Below are 14457 nucleotides of genomic sequence, written 5' to 3' on the forward strand. Positions count from 1 at the left end.
CAACAGACTGGGCATCAGAGGTGTTTTTGGACAGCAACCAGCATAGCTCAAAGCCGGCAGCCTGTTTTGGGCAGATTGTGACAGCTGGTTGGTGGGGGGGATAAAGATCGAGCAGTCTGGAGGCCATCCAATGGCACCAAGAGGAGGCTGCCAGCAACATTGTAAGTCTGGGAAGGGGTTTTATTGCAAGGGTCTCGTGGCTGGGCAGGCTCAGGGCGGCAGAGGCCTGGACTTTCCTTGTCGTGCCTGGAGAAGCATGCCTGCTCCTCCTGGCCCCACTGAAGAAAGTTTTAAAATTACTTTAGTAGGCCTAGCTGGCATCACAACAGCTTTATCTGGCGGGCTGGTCGCGGCAGGTGAAGTATGTTAAAATGACATTGGGGTTACATGTCCGTCGAGAGATCCTAATTTGCGATTATTAATGTGGCTCCCGCTGAAGTCCAGCAGGAGACTCTGCGGGAAATGGTGCCTCTCCAGTTTAGCTGCTCCTTTTCCATTAAAATCCTCCCTAAAGTTTCTCATACATTAGGAATGGCCAATCGGCTCAAGCTGGGTAAATTCCACAAGTTTTCAGTGTTCGTTGCCAGGTGGTGTTTTGGAATGTACATGTCATTTGTATGAGAAGTCTAATTTCCTCTAGAGGCTATGGTGACATTTTCAGAATTTGTAAATCTGAGGAAATCCCTGTAAAAAAGGAAAAGCTATATTTAACTATACTTTCTAGGAAGCATTTTAGCATGTGGTGGCCACAAAATAGATATATGTCACTGAAAAGACAGCAACAAGACTGACCTCAAGTATAAAGTGGATGCTATGTGGTACGAATAGAGAAACTTCAAATTTACAGTCTGAAAGATGGTCATTAAGGGATGACCTTGGTGAAATATGTAAACTATTAAGTGGTATAGATAAGGTAAATCCCACATTGCTACTTCAAAGTACGTCAGGAAAGTAAGACAAGCAGAGATAAATGGAAATGAGTGAGAAGTAAATTTAAAACTGATACTTTCTCTTCTGTCCTGTGTAAATGGTACAAAAACGAGCAGGATATTCCTGTGTATGATGATGTTCCTCCTATTCATCAGCCTGGTTTTCCTATATATTTTCATGTACAGCATAGGTGAGAATACATCATACCAGAGTGATTTTTGTCTCCTTACTGCCCGTTTGCACTCAAAAACATGAGCAAGAAGATAAAACATCTGTTCGTCTGGCCCACTTACCGCTGCTTTTACAACTGGCTTCAAGTTCCAGGGGACATTAATTGTGGCAGCCAGAGCTGCTGACTGAAACAAGAGGCAACCTCATGAAAAATTTAAAATGAGGTCAAGTGGTGTCATTATGCACCGATGCCATTTTACACCCTCGACACCTGACTAATGCCACTTCCTGCTCCTGTCCACCAACCATGGGTAGCACTAGTTCTGAGGCAGCTATTTCAAACACTATTTAAAAGGGATCCTCAGGCAGAGCTTTTGGAGACATTTTTCCTGCAAGAGCTTGTAGGCTTTTTGACTTTAAAGGTTTTGAAAGTGCTACTGGTTGCTATTGTAGGTTCTGAACTGTTAAGGAGCTTCAGCCTTTGCAGTTGCTCCTTGATGGGGAGCCTTCTAGTAATTCCACGCTGGAAAGACGAGGAAGGAAGGAGCCAATAGTAATGAAGCTGGAGGAAAAGTGAGTCGAAAAAGCTATGCTCAGAGGAATACTCACCCTCGCAACAGAATCCATAGGCCCAGAACAACATCTCCTGCCATTTTCTGAGCAGCACTGCAAATGAAGGCTTTAATTCTCTGGCAGTGACAGAGTTGTGTCACATAATTGAGTTCACCAATGTCACCCTGTCGGCTCTTTCATAAGAACCCAACTGCCTTCATGAATTGTGAGAGCTTCCACTCTATTAGATTTTTTGTTAGCCTGCCCTTTGGCAATGGCTGTCATCTTAAGGATATCTTATAAACATAAATATGTATTAGGGAATCCATGCCCATAATCCCATTTGATGCTGGGATTCTATGTATTACAGAAATCCTTATATATATGTGAGCACTGGTAGTTTATTGGCAGTTCAAGATAACACACAAAAATAACTATTGGAACGGGACAAAATGATGCAGAAATGTATAAAGCACTAATAATTTGGGGGTTTAACGGCACCTGCTACCGCCAGATTCAGGGAAAAAAATTGGCAGCCGCCACGCTGTCGGCGGATCCTGCGGCGGCCGCCTTTTTCGGAGGGTCGGCAGTGCTTCCGTTACCTGCGCTTGGCGAAAGTACTGTAATGAGTCGGTGCTTGACGTCAATCGGCATGCAACTCCGAGTTGACGCCCACTCATCCATTTTGGATTTCGCTACTCCTATTGCCGCCCTCTCTAAAGCACGCCAGTGCGTGAAGCCGCTAAAAGCATTTCAGCAGCGTTAACGGCCGTGAGGAATCTGGCAGGACTTGGCAGATTGTATACGAGGATAGACGCTGACAAGTGGAAAACGCCTCAGATGGATGCCGGAACTTCAAACGCCTCCTTTGCCAAGGTTCTTCTTGGGAGGGAGGTGGGGTGGGGGAGGGAGGTGGGGTGGGGTTGCATTTTCTGGCGGCCTTACGGGAGGTCTACAGTATTTGTCAGTAAATCAATGGGTGAAACCTTGTGGAACAAGGTTTTATTTCAGAACTGAACACCTGCACAAAACTGCAAATCCCTCGGCAGATTCCCAGCAAATAAAAAATACAAATTCCTAAAGAGATTGCCTAGAACTCCATTGCAATGTTTGAAGATCATCTCTGATAAGATCTCTTTTATCTTTATGATAGTGTCACCAGTTCGTCACCCCCTAGCAAATCTGGACTGCTTAAGATTTTAAGGAATTATAATTAATTTATTCAAAATTCCATAACCAATTATTTATCAAATAATTATTTTGTGTTGAGTATGCAAGAGCCGCTAAAAACTGGCATGATTAGTACACATTTAAACACTTTCAAGAGTAGCCATTGGGGAAAGATTAGTGTAATACAGAGAACGCAGATGCATTCATTTCATGAATCATAGAATGGTTACAGCAGGGAAGAAGACCATTCGGCCCGTCGAGGTCATGCAGGCCCTCTGCAAGAGCACTTCAGCTAGTCCCACTCCCCCGACCTTTCCCCGTAGCCCTGCAAATTTCTTTCCTTCAGATACTTATCCAACTCCCTTTTGAAAGCCGTGATTGAATCTGCCTCCACCACCCTTTCAGGCAGAGTATTCCAGATCTTAACCACTAGCTGCGCAAAAAAGTTTTTTCTTACGTCACCTTTGGTTCTTTTGCCAATCACCTTAAATCTGTGTCCTCTGGTTCTCGCCCATTCTGCCAATGGGAACAGTTTCCCTCTATCTACTCTGTCCAGACCCCTCATGATTTTGAACACCTCTATCAAATCTCCTCTCAATCTTCTCTGCTCTAAGGAGAACAACCCCAGCTTCTTCAGTCTATCCATGTAACTGAAGTCCCTGATTCCTGGAATCTTTCTCGTAAATCTTTTCTGCACCCTCTCTAAGGCCTTCACAACCTTCCGAAAGTGTGGTGCCCAGAATTGGACACAGTACTCCAGTTGGGGCCGAACCAGTGTTTTATAAAGTTCATCATAATTTCCACACTTTTGTACTCTATACCTCTATTCATGAAGCCCAGGATCCTGTAAGTCTTTTTAACTGCTTCCTCAACCTGCCCTGCTACCTTCAACGATTTCTACACACATACCCCTAGGTCTCTCTGTTCGTGCATCCCCTTCAGGGTTGTACCATTTAGTTTATACGTCCTCTCTTCATTCTTTCTACCAAAATGTATCACTTCACACTTTTCTGTGTTAAATTTAATCTGCCACGTGTCTGCCCATTTCACCAGCCTGTCTATGTCTTCCTGAAGTCTATCACTCTCCACCTCACTGTTCACTATACTTCCAAGTTTTGTGTCATCTGCAAATTTTGAAATTATGCCCTGTACACTCACATCCAAGTCATTAATATAAGAACATAACATAAAAAATAGGAGCACATTATATTCCATTTGCCATGTTCTTGCCCACTCACTTAGTGGGCACTTAATATATATCAAGAAAAGCAGTGGTCCTAGTACCGACTCCTGGGGAACACCACCGTTTACCTTCCTCCAGTCCGAAAAACAACCATTCACCAATATTTTCTGTTTCCTGTCACTTAGCTAATCTGTATTCATGCTGCCACTGTCCCTTTTACTCCATGGGCTTCAACTTTGCTGGCAAGCCTATTATGTGGCACTTTGTCGAACGCCTTTTGGAAATCTATGTACACCACATCAACCGCATTGCCTTCATCAACCCTCTCTGTTACCTCATCAAATAACTCAATCAAATTAGTAAAATATGATTTGCCTTTAACAAATCCGTGCTGGCTTTCCTTAATTAATCCACACTTGTCCAAGTGACAGTTAATTTTGTTCCTGATTACTGTTTCTAAAAGCTTCCCCACTACCGAGGTTAAACTGACTGGCCTGTAGTTGCTGGGTTTATCTTTACACACTTTTTTGAACAATGTTGTAACATTTGCAATTCTCCAGTCCTCTGGCACCACCCCCGTATCTAAGGAGGATTGGAATATTATGGCCAGTAGCTCCGCGATTTCCTCCCTCAATTCCCTCAGCATCCTAGGATGCATCCCATCCACTCCTGGTGATTTATCTACTTTAAGTACAGCCAGCCTTTCTAATACCTCCTATTTATCAATTTTTATCCTATCAAGTATCTCCACTACCACCTCCTTTACTATGTCTATGGCAGCATCCTCTTCCTTGGTGAAGACAGATGCAAAGTACTCTTTTAGTACCACAGCCATACCTTCTGCCTCCATGCATAGGTCTCCTTTTTGGTCGCTAATCGGCCCCACCCCTCCTCTTACTACCCGTTTACTATTTATATGCCTATAGAAGACTTTTGGATTACCTTTTATGTTGGCTGCCATTCTATTCTCATACCCTCCCTTTGCCCCTCTTATTTTCTTTTCACTTCTCCTCTGACCTTTCTGTATATAGCCTGATTCTTAGATTATTTGCAACCTGACATCTTTTTTTGCTTCATCATATTCTCTATCCCTTTCGTCATCCAGGGAGCCCTGACTTTAGTTGCCCTGCCTTTCCCCCTAGTGCAAATGTACCTCAACTGTACCTGAACTATTTCCTCTTTAAAGGCAGCCCATTGTTCCATTACAGTTTTGCCTGCCAATCTTTGATTCCAGTTTACCCAGGCCAGATCTGTTCTCATCCCACTGAAATTGGCCTTCCCCCAGTTAAACATTTTTACTCTAGATTGCTCCCTGTCCTTGTCCATAGCTAACCTAAACCCTATGATACTATGATCACTGTTCCCTAAATGTTCACCTGCTGACACTTGCTCCACTTGACCTACCTCATTCCCCAGAACCAGATCCAGCAATGCCTCCTCCCTCGTCGGGCCAGAAATATACTGATCCAGAAAGTTCTCCTGAACGCACTTCAGAAATTCTTCCCCTTCTCTTCCCTTAACACTATTACGATCCCAGTCTATATTAGAATAGTTGAAGTCCCCCATTATTACTACTCTAGTTTGTGCACCTCTCTGTAATTTCTCTGCAAATTTGCTCCTCCATATCTTTCCCACTATTTGGTGGTCTATAGAATACACCGAGTAGTGTAATGGGACCTCTATTACTTCTTAACTCTGGCCATATAGGTTCTGTCCTTGACCCCTCCAGGACATCCTCCCTCTCCAGGGCTGTAACCTTCTCCTTGACCAATACTGCCACACCACCTCCTATCTTTCCTTCCCTATTTTACCTGCACACTTTATAACCAGGAATATTTAATACCCAATCCTGCCCTTTTTTGAGCCAGGTCTCAGTTATTGCCACAGCATCATATACCCATGTGGCTATTTGTGCTTGCAGCTCACTTACCTTGTTTACTACGCTTTGTGCGTTCACATACATACACTGTGAAACCATCTTAGACTATCCTGTATTCTCTCTTAGTTTGACCCCACCTAATACCTTACTATTTCTTACTTTAGTGCTCTCTGCCTCTCCCAATCCTTTCAGCACTTTATTTCTCCTTTCTAATGTTACATCCTGGTGCCCACCCCTCTGCCAACTTAGCTTAAACCCTTCCCAACAGTACTAGCAAACCTCCCCGTGAGGTTATTGGTTCCGCTCCTGTTGAGGTGCAACCTGTCTGGCCTGTACAGGTCCCACCTCCCCCACCTCCTCCTGAAATGTCCCAGGAATCTGAAGCCCTCCCTCCTGCACCATCCCTCCAGCCACGCATTCATCTGCGCTATCCTCCTATTTCTATATTCGCTATCGCGTGGCACCGGGAGTAATCCAGAGATTAAAAACCTTTGAGGTCCTGCTTTTTAATCTCTTTCCTAGCTCCCTGAAATCTGCCTGCAGGACCTCATCCCTCTTTCTACCTATGTTTTTGGTACTGATATGGACCACGACCTCTGGCTGTTCACCCTCCTGGCTCAGATTGTTCTGCAGTCACTTGGTAATGTCCTTGACCCTGGCACCAGGGAGGCAACATACCATCCTGGAGTCACGTCTGCAGCCGCAGAAACGCCTGTCTGCTCCCCTAACTATCGAATCCCCTACCACTATTGCTTTCCCACTCTTCTTCCTCCCCCCTGTACAGCTGAGCCACCCGTGGTGCTACGGACCTGTCTCTGGTTATACTCCCCAGAGTACCTGCCAGTACTCAGAACTGAATACTGGTTGGAGAGCGAGATGCACTCTGGACTCCTGCACTACCTGCCTGGTCCTCCTCTTCTGTCTCATGGTCACCCATTCCCTTTCTGCCTGAACACACAATGGGCAGGATTTTCATTGTGCCATGGAGTCGGGATTGGAGGTGTGCGGGGGGTTAAAATCCCAAAATCAGGGGTCCTGACCCCATCCCGCACCCAAACCCACCTCCATGGCAGTTTCAAAGGAGGCGGGTACCCGCCCCGCACTGGGATCTGCCTACCCGAGGCAGGAAGGGATGAGTGCCAATTAACTGCCTGTTAACAGGCAGTTTTTAGTCTAATCCCTATTTTGAAGGTTGAACTGTGGGATTCCCGACGGCTCCAGACCATGCCAAGTTAGAGGAGTCGGGCCGTCGGGTTGAAGGGCTTGGAGGGGTCGAGATATTGGTGTTCAGGTGAGTGATGTGTGCATGAGTGCAAAGGTAAGTGTGTTTGGTGTGTCTAAAGTGATTAAAGAAGTGTAAATGACCTTTTCTTACCTTTTCAGCCTTCTTTCCTTTAGGTTCCGGGAGACCCTCATCTCACCAGCACAGAAAGCAGAATGGCTGCGAACTGTCAAAAGTGACAGCCTGCAGCTTTCTGTGCAGGAGAGATTTCTAACTGAGTCTGTGGAGAAGGACTCAGGTTACAAGTAAGACTGTCAGTGTTTGACAGCTTCAAACAGCTGTGAAACACTGGTATTTCATCTGTCAAAATCTCTTGACAGATGAAATTTCAGTCTGTGACATCACCTGTTGCCGGGTGGCCCTTAATTGGCCTGCTGAGCCCGCTGGGTGGGCTCAACAAGGCCAATCAAGTTAAAATCGCGTGGATTGGCCGCATCTCGATGGAGGTGGGACTACAACCCCGAAAGTTGTAGTCCTGCCTCCTACCCGACTCCTGAGTTAAATTCCTGCCCTTTATCTGCGGGGTGACTGTAGTGTCCGTGTGTAGATAAAGACACTGAAGACAGGAGTTGGTTCATAGGTATTGACTAAGCAAGTCTGGGGGGGGGGTTTCTAAAGGATATACACAATACACAGGCTTATATAGCCCAAGTGGCAATTACCGGCATTACGCACACCTGGGGCTCTTAAAGGCACATACACCATAATTGCTCTTAAAGGCACATACACCACAATTCCTCCCCTTCTAGCTAACTAGTACATCATATTTTAAGTAATTATTAATTACATGTTATATGCAAAATAATATACATTGCTGTATTAATTAATTATAAGTTAGTCTCTCAGGAGGCTTCCTGACTCGGTCCGGATAACGCCTCGGGGGTGTAGTAGTTTCTGGTGGTGTAGTAGGTTCTTCTGGCAAGGCTGATTCGGCTTGAAGGCCAGTGTCGGGTTCATCAGACTCCGGTATCACCGGATCGGAGGTAGATATGGGTATCTCTACTTCATCGTTAGATGTATAGAGTGGTGGTGTAGGTTGTCCCTTTTCGGATGACTTGATGATTTGGTCAGCATGGCGCCTTATTATGCTGTCTCCGATGTCCACGGTATACATCAGTGGTCCTAATCGTGTGCAGATAGTTCCAGGCTGCCATTTCTCGGTACGGTAGTCCCGGGCCAAAACCGGTTGGCCTATCTGGAAGGCCCTAGTTGGCCTTTCATTCATGCCCTGAAACTGCCGGTTCTCCACGTCCCTTCGGATGTTGGGCTTGACCAAATCCAGCCGGCATCTTAGGTTTCTATTGTAGAACATCATGGCGGGAGTTTGGTTAGTAACCATATGCGTTGCATTCCTATATGCAAATAAGAAGTTATCCACCTTGTGCTGAAGTTTTATGTCTTCATTACCCATGGCCTTGATGGCCTTCTTGAAGGTCTGGACAAACCTTTTAGCCAATCCATTGGTGGCGGGATGGTATGGGGCGGACGTGTAGTGCTTTACCCCATTGTTCTTTAAGAACTTTCTGAATTCTTCGGACACAAATTGCGGTCCATTATCAGAACATATCTGCTCCGGCAGCCCATTCCTGGCAAATATGGTCCTTAATACTGTGATGGTTTTTTCCGTGGTGGTGGAGGACATCTTTATTACCACCGGCCACTTGGAGTGTGCATCAACTGCGATTAAGAACATTGAGTCCATAAATGGACCAGCAAAGTCGATGAGGGCCACTCCCATGGATGTAGAGGGGCCTGTGGCGGAGCATTTTGGACCTCCTGGCATCCTAGGCAGCTCTTGGTCATGTCTTCGATGTCTCCATCGATACCTGGCCACCATACAAACGCCCTAGCTAGGTTCTTCATTTTCAGGAACCGCCCAGGAAGGATTAGCGCAGTACCTGTCACCAGCTTGGCCAGCTGGTGAAACCACAGTTTCTCTTACTTCCTTGAGTCTTCTGGACGCTGGAGGAATCGATGTCCTTGAGGTGCTTTGCGCGCGTGGGTTCGAATCCCATCCTCGTCGCCACTGTAGTGTCCGTGTGTAGATAAAGACACTGAAGACAGGAGTTGGTTCATAGGTATTTACTAAGCAAGTCTGGGGGGGGGTTTCGAAAGGATATACACAATACACAGGCTTATATAGCCCAAGTGGCAATTACCGGCATTACGCACACCTGGGGCTCTTAAAGGCACATACACCATAATTGCTCTTAAAGGCACATACACCACAGTGACCACCTCCTGAAACATGCTATCCACGAAACTCTCAGCCTCATGGATGCACCGCTGTGATTCCAGCTGCTGCTCAAGCTCCAAAACCCGGAGCTCGAGCTCCTCCAGCTGATGAAATTTCCTGCACATGTGGTTGTTCAGGACATGGGAAGCATCCTGGAGTCCCCACATGGCACAGGACGTGCATTCCATGGGACTGAGCTGCCCTGTCATGCCTTTACTTAATAGACTATTAACTAGAAACACTTACCAGCTACTCACCAATCAGCTCCTTCCCTGGTTGTGACATCACTTTAGCTGTTTTGCAGTTGTTGCTTTTGTTGTTGTTGTTTTTACTGGCGGTACTCCCCCTCCTCGCTGCCGCCGCTGCTCCAGTCTGCGCTCTCTCTGGGCCTCCCGCTCGATTTATTCTCCCCCTCCTCGCTGCCGCCGCTGCTCCAGTCTGCGCTCTCTCTGGGCCTCCTGCTCGATTTATTATCCCCCTCCTCGCTGCCGCCGCTGCTCCAGTCTGCGCTCTCTCTGGGCCTCCTGCTCGATTTATTCTCCACCTCCTCGCTGCCGCCGCTGCTCCAGTCTGCGCTCTCTCTGGGCCCCCCGCTCGATTTATTCTCCCCCTCCTCGCTGCCGCCGCTGCTCCAGTCTGCGCTCTCTCTGGGCCTCCTGCTCGATTTATTCTACCCCTCCTCGCTGCCGCCGCTGCTCCAGTCTGCGCTCTCTCTGGGCCTCCTGCTCGATTTATTCTCCACCTCCTCGCTGCCGCCGCTGCTCCAGTCTGCGCTCTCTCTGGGCCTCCTGCTCGATTTATTCTCCACCTCCTCGCTGCCGCCGCTGCTCCAGTCTGCGCTCTCTCTGGGCCTCCTGCTCGATTTATTATCCCCCTCCTCGCTGCCGCCGCTGCGCCAGTCTGCGCTCTCTCTGGGCCTCCTGCTCGATTTATTCTCCCCCTCCTCGCTGCCGCCGCTGCTCCAGTCTGCGCTCTCTCTGGGCTTCCTGCTCGATTTATTCTCCACCTCCTCGCTGCCGTCGCTGCTCCAGTCTGCGCTCTCTCTGGGCCCTCCGCTCGATTTATTCTCCCCCTCCTCGCTGCCGCCGCTGCTCCACTCTGCGCTCCCTCTTGGCCTCCTGCTCGATTTATTCTCCACCTTCTCGCTGCTGCCGCTGCTCCAGTCTGCGCTCTCTCTGGGCCTCCTGCTCGATTTATTCTCCACCTCCTCGCTGCCGCCGCTGCTCCAGTCTGCGCTCTCTCTGGGCCCCCCGCTCGATTTATTCTCCACCTGCTCGCTGCCGCTGCTGCTCCAGTCTGCGCTCTCTCTGGGCCTCCCGCTCGATTTATTATCCCCCTCCTCGCTGCTGCCGCTGCTCCAGTCTGCGCTCTCTCTGGGCCTCCTGCTCGATTTCTTCTCCACCTTCTCGCTGCTGCCGCTGCTCCAGTCTGCGCTCTCTCTGGGCCTCCTGCTCGATTTATTATCCCCCTCCTCGCTGCTGCCGCTGCTCCAGTCTGCACTCTCTCTGGGCCTCCTGCTCGACTTATTCTCCCCCTCCTCGCTGCCGCCGCTGCTCCAGTCTGCGCTCTCTCTGGGCCTCCTGCTCGATTTATTCTCCCCCTCCTCGCTGCTGCCGCTGCTCCAGTCTGCGCTCTCTCTGGGCCTCCTGCTCGATTTATTCTCCACCTTCTCGCTGCCGCCGCTGCTCCAGTCTGCGCTCTCTCTGGGCCTCCTGCTCGATTTATTCTCCCCCTCCTCGTTGCTGCCGCTGCTCCAGTCTGCGCTCTCTCTGGGCCCCCCGCTCGATTTATACTACCCCTCCTCGCTGCCGCCGCTGCTCCAGTCTGCACTCTCTCTGGGCCTCCAGCTCGATTTATTCTCCCCCTCCTCGCTGCCGCCGCTGCTCCAGTCTGCGCTCTCTCTGGGCCTCCTGCTCGATTTATTCTCCACCTTCTCGCTGCCGCCGCTGCTCCAGTCTGCGCTCTCTCTGGGCCTCCCGCTCGGTTTATTCTCCCCCTCCTCGCTGCTGCCGCTGCTCCAGTCTGCGCTCTCTCTGGGCCTCCTGCTCGGTTTATTCTCCCCCTCCTCGCTGCTGCCGCTGCTCCAGTCTGCGTTCTCTCTGGGCCTCCTGCTCGATTTATTATCCCCCTCCTCGCTGCCGCCGCTGCTCCAGTCTGCGCTCTCTCTGGGCCTCCTGCTCGATTTATTCTACCCCTCCTCGCTGCCGCCGCTGCTCCAGTCTGCGCTCTCTCTGGGCCTCCTGCTCGATTTATTATCCCCCTCCTCGCTGCTGCCGCTGCTCCAGTCTGCGCTCTCTCTGGGCCTCCTGCTCGATTTATTCTCCCCCTCCTCGCTGCCGCCGCTGCTCCAGTCTGCGCTCTCTCTGGGCCCCCCGCTCGATTTATTCTCCCCCTCCTCGCTGCCGCCGCTGCTCCAGTCTGCGCTCTCTCTGGGCCCCCCGCTCGATTTATTCTCCCCCTCCTCGCTGCCGCCGCTGCTCCAGTCTGCACTGTCTGGGCCTCCCGCTCGATTTATTCTCCCCCTCCTCGCTGCCGCCGCTGCTCCAGTCTGCACTGTCTGGGCCTCCCGCTCGATTTATTCTCCCCCTCCTCGCTGCCGCCGCTGCTCCAGTCTGCACTGTCTGGGCCTCCCGCTCGATTTATTCTCCGCCTCCCTGTTTCCGCTGCTAACCAGGGTTCTATACAAGTTTAACATAACTTCAATGCTTTCAATTCTATCCCTCTAGAAATAAACCCTAGTGCTTTGTTTGGGTTTTTAATTTTGCCGGTAAAGGCCTATACTGTCTCAAGTTCTGCAGCTTGAGGTTTGCTTCTACCTTTCTTCATCAAATTGTTTGAGTTGCTGCACAGCTTTGATCTTCTAAGTACCTGTGAATACATGACTCCAGTGCCCAGAAAAATGTTGGTCCTGCAAGCTATTCCACCTCAAGTTAAAACTGCTAAGATTGTTTACTACAGGTTTTCCTCAAATGCTGTCTCTCCACTAAGGCCCAGATAGGACCGTCCCAACTGGCTCTGTTCCTCGCCCAGACGTCTTCTCTTTGCTCTATTCCTAGCCAGCACCAATGAACAACACCACAAGAGATCCTCTTGGAGTACATGACAAAGACAAAAGTCAGGGTGTGGGTGTTTTGTTATAAAATGTCCATTCTGCATGTCTGTTCACATATCATGTGGTTGAACAGTTCCTCAGAGGAAATAATGTGCAACCAGTCGGTGATGCAACCATTTGATCATTAAAAGGCACAGTCCCACATTCACTCGATGTGGTTAGCAGACCTGTTTGAGACCTGCTGTTGCATTTTGCAGCACTCTATAAATAACTGAAATGCAAAAATATTTTTGTCATAATGCCCAAACCTGTTTAAAAACAAAACAGCAGCCTGTTTTGTGTTCTGTGTCTTGGTTTATGGTAGGAGGCTCCCGTCTGTGTGACAGTATGGATTTGGAGATTAGGGATTGGCTTGATCCTATCCTTTTTGAGACTTTATTGAACAAAACTCCTGCTCATAGTTGAGAGATTTAATGTACTGATAAAATAGACTCTTCTTCCAACTCCTCTCATTAATATTGTCTGAAAATGTGTCTAATTTGTATTGAACTTTTGAATCCAAGTCATTAATGTAAATTAGAAACCATAGGGTAATCAAAACAAATTATTGGAGCACTCTGCTCAGTACTTCCCCATACCCTTTAACTACTTTTACAACAAAAACTTCCATTTACATAGCACCTTTAAGGTAGAAAACAGTTTGTGGTGAAGTCCAAAAATTTAACTGGCAGAACCATAGAGTCATAGAATGGTTACAGCACAGATGGAGGCCATTCAGCCCGTTGAGCCTATGCCAGCTCTCTGCAAGAGTACTTCAGCTGGTCCCACTCCCCCGCCCTTTCCCCGTAGCCCTGCAATTTTTTTCCTTCAGGTACGTATCCAATTCCCTTTTGAAAGCCACGATTGAATCTGCCTCCACCACCCTTCCAGGCAGTGCATTCCCGATCCTAACCACTCGCTGCGTAAAAAAGTTTTCCCTTATGTTGTAGGAACGGAGGTTCCAATCAAAAGACTTAGTTCGACTCAGATAATTAAATTAATGAACTTTAATGAAAACAAATGAGTTTAAACTGGAAACTGCTAGGACACATCAATAACAGGTCTATTCTCTCTGAGGACTCCACGAGGACTGATCCCCTGATCAGGAGAGTGACGTCATGACGTTCTTCCCGCCGTTGGGGCATCATGTGACTAACAGCATGACGTCATCACGTGCTGTATAGGTAACTGGCATTGTACAGTCAAACAGTGTAATTAAAGGTACAGGCACAGACAGTAACTACATTGCTGTTAAAGGAATTATGGAGAACCGCTCTGAGTCCTTTGGTGGCTCCGCCACAATGTCGCCTTTGGTTCTTCTTTGGTAATTCTGTGTCCTCTGGTTCTTGACCCTTCCATCAATGGGAACAGTTTCTCTCTATCTACGCTGTCTAAACCCCTCATGATTTTGAACACCTCTATCAAATCTCCTCTCAATCTTCTCTGCTCTAAGGAGAACAACCCCAGCTTCACCAGTCTATCCATGTAACTGAAGTCCCTCATCCCTGGAACCATACTTGTAAATCTTTTCTGCACCCTCTCTAAGGCCTTTACATCCTTCCTAAAATGCAATGCCCAGAATTGGGCACAATACTCCAGTTGAGGCTGAACCAGTGTTTTATAAAGGTTCATCATAACTTCCTTGCTTTTGTACTCTATGGGCTCGATTTTGTCAATGGGGAGCTTTTGCAGGCGGGACTCCCACTTTTTGGGCTCAGCAGGCCAATTAAGGGACACCTGGTTACTGGTGACGTCAGCGATTGACATTTCATCTGTCAAGAGCTTGTGACGGATGAAAAATCAGCGTTTGACAGCTCTGTGAAGCTGTCAAACACTGACAATCTGTCTTCTAACTTGAGTCCTCCTACTCAGACTCAGTTAGAGTTCTCTCCAGACCAGAAAGCAGAATGCTGCAGCTTTTGACAGTTCAGCGGCCATTCTGCTTTCTGTGCCGGTGAGCTGA

The 14457-nt window shown here is 48.3% G+C and overlaps 1 long non-coding RNA gene across 1 annotated transcript in view; it reads right to left on the reverse strand.

The window, feature by feature from the left end:
• Positions 1-14457, reverse strand: part of LOC147114103 (uncharacterized) — a 212716-nt gene that overhangs the window by 15748 nt on the left and 182511 nt on the right. The gene's annotated exons all lie outside the window — the stretch shown is intronic.

This window comes from Somniosus microcephalus, chromosome 8, assembly GCF_052327205.1.
Source record: "Somniosus microcephalus isolate GS21.2 chromosome 8, FLI_Smic_1.0, whole genome shotgun sequence".
NCBI classification, from domain to species: Eukaryota; Metazoa; Chordata; class Chondrichthyes; order Squaliformes; family Somniosidae; genus Somniosus; species Somniosus microcephalus.